The following is a 12,068-nucleotide window of genomic DNA, read 5'->3' as shown; positions in this document are numbered from 1 at the left end:
GGCTCTGACACACATACAAGCACACACACACACACACACACGCACTCTCACACACACACACACACACACACACACACACACACACACACACACACACACACACACACACACACACACACACACACACACACACACACACTTGAGCCAACTAGCCTAAATAATCGCTGTTTTGTTTTATTGACATTCTGCTTCTGAATATATACCTGCAGGCACAAACATGGGCAGAACACATACACACACACACTTGTGACCACAGTCTTGATTTATGGTAGAGCATAGTGCTGACACCACCTACCCCAGGTGCTGCCAGGAGATAGAGCTCTGCGTGAGCCACAACCCGCGGCTCACACACACACACACACACACACACACACACACACACACACACACACACACACACACACACACTGTACTGCCCAAGGCCAACACATATCATACTATTTGAGTATATTAGTGACAGAGCATGTACGCACTTGGCACTAGAGTAGCTATAAATGTTTCACTTCACAGCATGCTCTTTGGGCCGGCTTGCCACCAGCAGCTAGCCCCCCCCCTCCCACCCAGTGTCATTGACAGCGCATAGAGTTTGACCTAACTCTACTGGTTTGACCTAACCACATGGGGTGTGAGCACAGTCTGAAAGTGTCTCCCTCCAAAAAAACAGCGACAAAAAATCAACACCGAAACAACCCTCAACAGCCAGCACTTCACCAATAGAAATAGAAGAGGAGTAGAATGTATACTGAACTGTTTTATGTGGTCATTTGTAGAGAACAAAAGAAAATGGCAATTGCTGTTAGTTGACATGGTGACAACGCACGTCAGTGGGGCCGACCATTTGTTGTCGCAGCTCACCAAGTACAGAGCGGATGCTGGTCCGGAGACGGATGGTTGGCTATTTAGCTTGGTAGCATCTCCTCCTCCAGAGCGGTGGGACGGAAGGAATACTAGACCCAGCGTTGCTGGACGCCAGCACACGGTTTGTATTATTATAGTATGGACGAATTAGCACACTAGCATTAAGCAATAACAGCAAGACTAGTGGGATGCAGTTTTACATCATCAGTATGAAACATTTATAATTTATTTTATATCTAACCTGATTTCCATGCAGAGTCTGAGCTGAGTCTGTCGTATGACTAGTATGTACAGACTGTATGTAGTCATAGCCACAGTGAAATCACCACTTGGTTTGTGGAGTACGGTTTTGAAGGCTTTAGTTTGGCTTTTTGGCAGTGGCCATCTTGGCTCTCTGCAGCTAAAAGTGACACAAGAGGGTGGTGCTAAGTACAACCAAACACTAAGGGAGACCCAGAATAGTCAACTATTCTACAATTCGAAGGAGCCTTATGTGACTGCTAATCTTACATCGTATTGGCCTCTTTTTTCAGAACCAGAGGCTGCTGCCGGATGAGTTGCTTCTGCTTTGGATCCACCAATCCTGATCTTGTGCTCTAATCTGATCAAATCAACCTAGAGGTGGGATCTGACCCGGTGTAAGATGGTGCAGGCCCATCTGACTAGTTCTGTTATGACAATAGCTATACACATTTCTGTGTGCTGCTTTGCAGGTTGGGGAAGCCTGCAGAGCTGTTGGACCCTGTGCTCACGTAACTATGGTTACAATGCATCTATGGCGCAATACATCCCCAATATTGTATGTGGTTAGTCCCAGCTCATACTGTAGCTCTCTTTCAAGCAATGTTCAATTCATTTCAGATGAGGATGAATTTATCCTCTGTAGTGTGTGTAACATTATGTAGTGTACATACTAAACTAGTCTGTCTGTTGATTTTATTACATGAACACTAATTAGAGCCAGCAGCATTGAAATCAAATTAGTTACATGGTTTGGCTTAGCTCTGGATGGCGATGAAATGTTCAAGACTTTGGGAGAAAGGTCAGCTGTTGTTATTGCTGACTAAAGACAGCAACAGTACATTTAAATGAGCCATGCTTTGTAGGTAAAACCTCTGACATAAAGAAAGAAGCTCAGATAGAGGAGTGGCCTACAATCAGACAAAGATCATAGACAAAGTTTAAATGTTTTTTTAGTTACACTAACTACGATCCCAGGAGTATATCACGTCTTATTAAAATTGTATTAGCAACAGAAAAGAATCTTAGAGCAGTGCACTGAACTCAAAATGAAAGCTGAGGCTCTGATCTTTTCATCGATGTGGTGTCACAGTCACCATACGGTACGTTGGAAAGGCTTTTAAAGACTCTGGCCTAAATGGTCTGAGATTCATACGACTAATGCCAGCCTGCCAGCAAAGGGGAAAGGTAGATTGTATTCTCTATGTATTAAATAACTGTATCAATCACAGGCTACGGCAAAGACAGCTCATAAAACTTTCTGTAAAGATTTAGAAGCAGAGTTAGCTATTTATCATTTGCAATAAATCGAAGAGAATTTGCTATAAAGGCTTTCTCTTTGCCATGGTGTAATTGTATAATGAGTGCAGTGCCTGGTCAGAGCGGGCCAATTGCGTGGTCCCTGGAAGTGCTGCTTGCAGGGTTGTCAGGAAGCGCCTATCGCTCATTGAGAGAGATGCTCACAAGTCATTTTTTAGTCCAAGTCAAGTCTCAAGACTTTGGTCATAAATCCAAGCCAAGTCTCAGGACTTTGGTCATAAGTCCAAGTCAAGTCTCAAGACTCCTATGATTGCAAAGAGCGTTCTATCTTCTACTGCCATCCGGCTGCTTAAAACACTGCAAAGCTACATCTAAGGAATTCAAAGCATGAGCTGCATTATCACTCCTTTATTCACAAGCATACAATATCAGTATCAGTAAGTGTGGTCACGATACTTAAATGTATAACTTTGAAAAAATACCTTGATCTGACAGAAGGACGGACAGACAGACAGACAGGCAGACAGACACACAGACAGACACAATGCACTACAACATTGCATGCATTCTCATCAGATGGTGCATATTAGAATAGTAGCTCGTCAGCAGCCTCCCAAAACAATAAAACAGCAGTCGACAGACAACTTAGCCCATCAGCACACTGTTAAATTACAGCCATCAGCACCCCCTCCCCCCCTCTGGATCTAAACTCTCATCTCCAGCACCAGGAGAACAATCTGCAGAGTAATTAGCCTCCACCAACAGACAGTTACAGAGAGAAGGAGGACGTTTGGCTTGATTAAATTATTAAACCACACAAACAAAAAACAAAAGCAGCATCAAAGAGGCACTGCGGCTCTTCTTCAAAGCTCCTCGCTGTTCCCTAAATACAGAATACAGAGAATGTGTTCTCCCAAGCCACTAGTTGGCATAATTAGCTAAATGTGTGCATGAGTGTGTGTTTGTGTACAGTGGGATTGGACCCATTCCTCCAACTGCTATCTAAAATAACCAAGTGGTTAACGACAACATGATGCCAGGGAGGCCCCCCCACCCCAACGCCATCGTACACACACACACACACACACACATCACACGCGTCTACACACATACACATTAAACAATACTCTAATTACAACATTTATAACTCCCCCTTGCCTCCTGCGTCGCTCCAACCCCCAACACACAAATCTGTGAATCTGGAATTGAATTTAGCCCAAGTTGAGGGCTGCGCTGGCATGAAAAGACTATTTGATTAGAACGGCAGTTGTTTCATTTGTGGTGCAGCAGATTGCAGAGCCTCTCTATCCGGTGTGCAATCTGTATTCATTACTCGGTGTAAAAGGATGATCCATGTCCTGACACCAGGCTCATCATTTCATGCAGATGCACAGCAGCTCCACGAGGCCCTTACCAAGCCCTCATACCATGCCTCCCCCTGAAACCTCTGCTACGCTCGTCTCCTTTCCCCCTGCTCACAACCTTGTCCCTCTTTCCTGGTTTCTTTTCCTCTTTTCCCGACGCTGGCATCTTATCTTTGTTTCTCTAATGACGTTCCGGCTTCAAATGAGTAAAGCTGTGCTAAATGTACAATTTAGTTAGATATTGACACAAAAACGTTTTAAATATTTATATAATTAAATACATAGAGACAGAGTATTGCTATTAATCAACAATAATCAGTAATATTGTATTAATAAATGCTTAAAACATGCAGATAACAATTACCTTCTTTGAATATTTAATATATTTAGCTGTTGTTGTTGTTGTTGTTGTAGTTGCAGTTGCGGTACTAGAGGTAAAAGGAAATACATATGTTGTTCCTATGCTTCTAACGAGCCAAAGCCGTCTCAAAAGAGCAGTTTACTCACATGTCTCGCTCTCTTCCCTCGTTCTTTTCTGTCTGCATTCATTGCCCCACCACCTTTCTTTTCATTCCATGCTGTGGCTTACAACCCTGCTCTTTCTTTTCAAGGACTGCAAAGGCCTGCTGGCACCTTGACACCAGCAGCCAGAAAAACTGTAAAAAGAACACTGCAAGGCATTCTGGGGCCTTTGGATGCATGGATGAATTATTCTGCACTAGACTATGCCCCATTGCCACGTGTGCATTACGCACCTGCAGCCACGAAAACAGAAAAAGTTCGCCAACACTCGCGCACTTGACTGCTCTTTGCACTCTGTGCCTTGATTCGTGAAATTAGCGGCGAGAGTCCACTTTGGCAGCATCTCACTCCGCCATACTGCTGGGCTCCGAATGGATGGCCTACTGATGACTGTCCTGATGGGCACACACACCAAACCCTCTACAGATGTTCCCATGCCAGCCAAACATGTCACAACTGCAAGCTGTTTCATGACATTTCACACAAAAACAAAAAAAAGTCCAAAACTTTCATAAGGCTGACTCAATTGTAGATGCTTGTCAAAAGAGTAGTGTGAGACAATTGTTACAGCTCAATAGGGAAACTGTAGTACTAGGCATGCATATTGTATTCTTAACCCTACAAGTCCCAGGAAACTGTGAGCTAAGAGTTATGCATGAGTCTCTGCGTAATAAAAAGTGTCTCTGCTTTATTTTCAAACATGCCCTTAAGCTCTGTGCCTCCTTTTTTAAAGTGAATCAAGCTAAAAATAAAGCAATGAATTTTGATAAGGAACCTTGCGTCAGCAGCGATAACCCAGAGCAAACTCATTTTGCTATCAGGGAGACGATTTGAAAATTCATTCTGTGCTGTTGTCATATCCTTTTGTCCATGTCATTATGAAGTGATCTGGGGAGCATCAGCCTTGACAATGAGGAAGGATGCCTTAGTTCGTCTTAACAGAACAAGGTCACTTAAGATACCCTACGCTCCCTGACACAACTGTCTGATGTCTTGTATGTCTTTCAAAACCACACAAGTCTTTCCATAACTTCCTTCAAGAGTTTGAAACTAGGATCCTAAACTTTCTGGGCCTGTGTGGTGTGTTTTTGAAGTGAAATAATCCCTTTGGCAGAGTCACACAGAAGCCAATGCCTCTCCTTTGGAGACTGTAGAGAGGGGAAGCTTAAAAAATGAACTTCCAAAGAAGAAGAAGACCACACACACAGGATACATGCATATCAAAAGGCAATGGACTAAACATGGCTTGGCCGGCCTGAGTCTTTTAGACAGACAGGGCAATGAGACAAGCAGACCTGTTGACAAGCATGCAAGTGGGTTTGTGTGCGAGTGTGAGTTTGAGTTTGACAGTGCGCATCTTTGTGAGTATGCAGGAGCTCTTGCCTTGTAATATGTTGTCAGCAGTATGGGTAGGCCTGATAGAAGTGCAGGAGTCTAATACTAGAGCTATATACCCTCCCATGGGTGGACCCAATGTTGTCCCGCCACGAAAAACTGCCATCAACCAGCTGTCTGCAGTGCACGCTCACGGGCACGCTACGCCAGCAATGATTAGCCCACATTCATCCAACGCTGCTCGCTAGAGACCCGCCTGTCCTCTTCTCCCTCTGTCAGTGCTGAAGGACATCACAACGCAGACATGACGGTGGAGAGATGCAAGGAGAACGGAGGAAAGGCGGGACAGAGGTGGAATAGACAAGTGGGAGTGGAGTGTCCCTACACACTTCAGTAAACCTGAGAAGACCAGGAGGTGCGGGGTTGAAGTTCAATGCGTTGATCCACATAGACATGGCCGAGACAGGCCTTCTACACCGAAACATTGTCCAGAGCCGGTGAAGCAGTGCTCAGATAAGAACCTCTATTATGCAGGTTGGCATTGATGTTACACACAACCAGCAGCTGACTTCCCAGAAGTGCCGCCAACGTGCTCTATTTAGGGTGGGAGGGAAATGTATTGCTTACATGAACAAGTCATTTCTTGTAAATACACCACTCCTCCTCCTCCTATACCCTCTCTTCCTGCTTCTGTCTCTTCTGGATGGAAAAAAATCAATGTGCATCACATCCATTACTCTCTCTCCATTACTCTCCCCATCTCTCTGCCTTTCTCTCACTCAATCTCCTTTACTCTATTTGTTTCTTCTCTGCTTTAACACAAGATGTCAGCATATTAATGGTGTATCTTTCAAACTGATGAGTAAATTGCACATTCAGAAAATGACACATTGTAGAGGATGTTTGAAGGCATTTTAAACCCAATTAGGCATCATGACATGTGACATCAGATAGAATATTAAAACCATTTAGAGCATTGGTTCGAGCCCAATCACATTCAGTTTCAAACAGAAGCTGCATAAAAGTAGGGCTGGTTGATTAGCTTCACCATGACATGAACCATAATGGCTCTTTGATAGTTTTAACACCTGCTTACCTTTTTGTGCCATCCGACTTATTCACCTCGACAAATTGTACAACATCTCTGATGATGAATTTAAATAGGTGAGCACACTATTGTCTGCAACAGGAAAGTGACGGCTCTTTGGGGATTTTGGGTAACACATGGCCTATTCTGCTTCAGTTCGTCCTCTTTCTTGATTATGGAGAGTAACCGCCCTGCACTGTGCTTTTCCTGGACAAGTGAGGCTTACAAATCACCCCTGCAGCAGTTGGAAGAGCTGGAGGAGTTGAAGGCACTCGGCGCAAGGTTTTACTGCCTGTCTTCTATGAATGGCTCCCTGAAGGCTCCTATGATAATAGCTCACAGCCGTGCCCTTCACGGAGGCTGACATCAAGCACACCCCTACAGCAGAATGGAACGGCATATCAACTTACCCAATGGGGTGTCATATCAACTCATCCACTGGTTTCTGTTCATAACATAGGCAGAAGTTGAAATGAAATAGGACTAGCTGTTGGGGCTAGGCGATGTCTGCCGATGTCCACAGTGAAACATCATGATAGACAATTATATTGTTGCTTAAACTGTGATGATGTGTTCAAATGCAAAATATGTATTCATTAATAATATGCAGGTATCTTGCTCCCATGGCAGAATTATTAGACAATGGGCTCCCCTGGTCACAGGCAAGCAAAAGGCCCTACCACCCCATCAAGACACACAGACGTCATAGTTTTACTTTTTCTAGCTTCTTTTTATTATTGTTTTGTCGCTCTTTGTGGTCATTTTGTGTCTCTTAGTAGTTTTTTGTCTTTTGATTTTGTGGCACATTGCTTTGGTCATTTTGTATTTGGTTTGCATCTTTATGTAGTTGTTTTGTGTCCATATGAGGTCGTTTTGCCTGTTTTCATCGCCATTGTGAGTATCTTTGTGTTTATCTGCACCTGTTTTGAATCTCCTAGTAGTTGTTTTGGTGCCTTTGTAGTAATTTATGATTCTTTATGGTCATTTTGAGTCTATTCCTGGTTGGGACGTGTCTCTTTAAGTGACACTTTGTAAGTTAAGGCCAGGGGGCCCCTGAAACCTGGGCAAAGCGTTTTTAAAAGACCACATTAATAAAGTTCATTATTTTAAAGTAAATGAGCTGTCCTGGCTCTTTCCTCCAAAATACACTGTGTAGCAAAGTAAAGTATGAGTTAGTCATGAAGTCAACAATGGCTAAATTTCAACATGCTTGGAGAATTCATGTCCGTTCACAGCAACCCCATCTATATAGGATAACCAAAACAGGGAGATTAGATCTCTGCTGTCACAGTATTATCCCTCCTCTCCACAATCTTAACATGCATTCTTTACTGTTGGGCGAAGTGAAAATTATGGAGGAAACCCAAGCCAACAATGCCAATCTCAGATATCTTTGATGTCTGAGGGGAGGTGTGGTGGATGGAATCTACATTCCAGCCAGAAGGCTCCACCCACTCGTCAGCAGAGCATTAAAATCAGGTGTGGGACGAGACACACCTGATCCGGATCCCCCTCGTCAGGGAGGTTTACAAGACGAGCGACAAGAGGAGAAAAGAGGTTTTGTGAAGGTTGAGGATTGAGCCGGTAAGTCGGCTAGTGGCCCGGCTAAGAGACTGCAGTTCAGTAGATAACTGATGGCGCTCTGGACCGAGCTACGTTTTGAGTTGTTTTGTATTTGTTTAATTAAAATCCTTTTGAAACCTGCAGAACTGACTCTGCCTGTGATTGCTGCGCTGCCCTAACTCCGGTGTCCTCCGTGCCGTCCTGTTACATCCGATATAACCTGAATAAATTCGATCAAAACATTTTTGCCAAAGCTCAAGACTCGCACCCTTCCCAGCATCGAACTGGGAAACACAACATAAAATACTGTAAGTAGCAGTTGTTAGGTAGTGCTAAACTTCTTGTCAATGAATGAAATAGTCAATGACAGTTGCGATAACTGTTTGTCTTGCTGCTTTTTGAGGCTGTACTTGGGCACAGTGGAGTTTGTATGCTGATGTCAGCATGCTAACATGTATATCATGGCCACAGCTTCAGTTTAGCATGTTAGCCTGCTAACATTTGCTAATTGGCAGCAAACACAAAGTTTAGCTGAGGCTGACGTAGGGCTGTGCGGTACGGGCAAAAATTCATATCACGGTATTTTGTAAGGTATATCACAGTATATATTTTTTTAAACAATTAACACATTGATTCCATTAACAGCATCAGTCAGCTAGACAGTAGTACTGTCAGCGAGCCGTCCATAGCCACAACGGCAGCAGGCAGCAACATTTAATTTATACAGTTATACTGGGAGCGCAGTGGAGCTACTTACCTGTCAGCCCAGTTACACTAAGTCATGGTTCACACTTGTTATAAAATTACAGCGCCGAATTGCATGGTGGGTAGAGTTCACGCACAAAAAAAACAGGAAGAGACAGACCAGAAGACACGCCACACAAACAGCTGTTCGCCGCCCAACTTCCCAGCATTCAATTTGGCCGTTTAATTTTGAACCATAAGTGAACCAAGTTACCCTGACAGCTAAGTAGCTCCACTGCACTCCCAGTATTAAACTGTAAAAAATAAATGTTGCCGCCTGCTGTTCTTGCGGATATGCACGGCTTGTTGATGGCGCTGGTTGCTGACAGCACCACTGTCTAGTTGACCGCCTAGAGCAACAACTGTTGTTACGTATAATCACCGGTATGACGGTATTTGAAAAATTCATACCGTATGGAAATCTGAAACCGGTATACCGCACAGCCCTAGGTTGACGCTGTTTTAAATTTTGTATGTGATTGTCATAAATGACAAAATTAAGATATTAGTGCTAGAGGATCATCCAAATTATAAAAATAATTCCTGAGGGGAACATGAATGTCCCGACAAATTCTCAGGGCAATCCTTTTAATAGCCGGGAATTAAAATGTCTCTGACTAAAAAGCCATCATCCAGAAATGGTCTTTTTGGAATTTTTGAAATTGTGGAGCTTTTTTTCTTTTTGAAGGATCACAACAAATAAACTAATTGTATTAAGTTATAGTATCATCGGAAAGATGAGAGTAAAAAATCTGACTTTTCATCAAATTTGTGTCAGCTCGTGGCCCAGTAGAGACTCGAACCAATTACTCTGCAGAAGTATTTTTTTGCTTCTCAGAGAATATGCCAAACCAAGCAAAACCTAAAATAGTGTCCCGGTCATTGCAAACCAACGCAACCACAATTGGCCTGAGCTTTTTGGGGTAAGTGAGTGGTTTGAAAAACACAAAAAAGAAAGGACATACAAAAAAGAGACATTCATCCATCCAGCCATCCATCATAACCGGTGCAACGGTGAAGCCAATTTCCACAAAGCTGCTAAGCTGATTGAGGCAGACCAAATCTGTTTCACCAGCTTACATTCCTTCAAAATGGCCATCTCACTTCCAATATCACGGGCTTTTACTGTTCCCCATTCCCCTGGCTCAGGCTGAGAGTTAGCAAGGCTTAGCTGGATGAAACACTCCAACAGCCCAGTTCTCCCCTGGAACCCACTGATATCTCTATAGCACAGCCTCTCCCCACATAGCTACACTTAGTTGGTTTATTTACTATTATTCTTTGCCTGTTTAATTTCTACGTTTAATTTTTTGTTTCAAATCATAAGGATGTAAACGAAAGATGTATGTGAATTCTGACGATTCTAGGCATACAGACACAATCTAATCACAGAGTCTGTATACACACACCTTGGCAAACTGCACAGGCAGCACTTAACCACCACACCTTCTACTGGAGTAGATTAAATTCACACAAGACCTCTTTGAAGAAGGAAATTGGACAGATAAGAAACAGATTTCAATGAAAGAAGCTTGCGAGGGTGCCTATAGAGAGAGGGCGTGGCAGTGTCAAATAATATGTTTCCTCACCTGTAAGCTTACTCTTGCATGTGCCACTGTACATAGCGTGATCATATACATGATAGTTATCAATCTGTTATCATTCATGGTTGTGTGTTCCCCTCCTCGCTTGCTGTTTCTCTGTCTATCCCTCACATTTTCCCTGTCATTTTGCCACAGCAGCAAATATCCTGTTGGCCCAGGCTGCAGACTGCTGGTGCTGGTCTATCTGGCCCTGGGATCGATCCGGCTCCAAGCCGAGGCCTCCCATTCATCTCAGAGCCATAAAATGTGATTAGTGCTGACTACAGCACTGCAGGGAGATGGGCTGATAGGCCTGATAGCCTCAGATAGGCTAGGTTGGACACTCTACAGGAAGACAGCAGCAACAGCATGCAGTGGATTCATCCTTGCCTCTTTTTTTTCTCTCTTTGCTTTTTTCTCACTCTCATCTTCGTCAACCCCTTACCCCCTCCCCCTTTGTATCTTACTCCCTCCGTCCTTATGTTTTGCTCTCTTCTATCTCTCTACTGCATCGCTAATTTTTTGGTTTGCTTCATATCTAAGACTGACAAGATTGTATGCGGAGAAGTTACATTGCAGCTGAAAATGTTCAGTAGATGCCAATATTGTCAGCTTCTTCATATCATGCAAAGTTATATTCAAATAGCAAGCCTCCCTCTCGCTAAAGCCACACCCACTGAACGCACATATCTCTGTGGCATGTGACCACCTCTGTCAGCCAATCACAGAGCTCGCTAGTGGCAGAATCAAGCTTAAATGCAGTGACAAGAAATGTAGGAAACAGATGACTGCCTCAATTCTGAGGAGAAACATCATTGGTGGTGTTATGATCACACATTTCTAATGCACTGAGATGTGTTAGACTCTAACACATCTCAGTGCATTAGAAATGCTCTAACAGTTAGAGGACATTCTGGGAGGTAACGTGACAATTTGTCTCTGGAACACATTTCTGCATATGAATGCAGATTATGTAAGCAACAGGACAAGACTTTGGTATTTGAGAAGTTCTGGTTTCCGTTTGTAGTCTGTTGTAGTCCGAGTAGCATTGACCTATAAAATTTGAGTGGGCTTTGGTTGAATGCAGGTAAACAGTCCGTGTGGAGAGAAAAAGAGGTGGAATGCTATCGCGGAACCCATTGGCTAACGTCTGACAGCTACTTAGATTTTTGGTTATCTCTATACACAAATATACACACGTGAATGCAGATATGCAATCGGGTCATAGACTCTCAACTCCAACTCCATTCTCAAGTCCACAAGTTGGATTGTAAGCAATGACCGATGCACAGAAGATATCCGTTAGCATAAAGACTGCTTGTTTTTTTATTGTAAAGTAGTCTAACTGTGCTTCTTATCCAGAGGTGGAAAATGTGTATTTATCAGTTTGATTCGTTTGAAGCAGACATTATGTATTTGTCAAACTTGCACATGACCGGTATTATTCATAACACGCCTTCATCAGGAAGGCCACATGCTTGGCAGAGGGAAAGGGTCTGAGATTCCTGGCAC

At 43.4% G+C, this 12,068-nt stretch overlaps 1 protein-coding gene across 2 annotated transcripts in view; it reads right to left on the bottom strand.

The window, feature by feature from the left end:
- agbl4 (AGBL carboxypeptidase 4) overlaps positions 1-12,068 on the bottom strand; it is a gene marked incomplete at its 5' end in the record, with an annotated part of 246,047 nt that overhangs the window by 214,221 nt on the left and 19,758 nt on the right. The gene's annotated exons all lie outside the window — the stretch shown is intronic.

This window comes from Taurulus bubalis, assembly GCF_910589615.1.
Source record: "Taurulus bubalis genome assembly, chromosome: 7".
NCBI classification, from domain to species: Eukaryota; Metazoa; Chordata; class Actinopteri; order Perciformes; family Cottidae; genus Taurulus; species Taurulus bubalis.
This window is presented reverse-complemented; position numbering and strand designations above follow the sequence as displayed.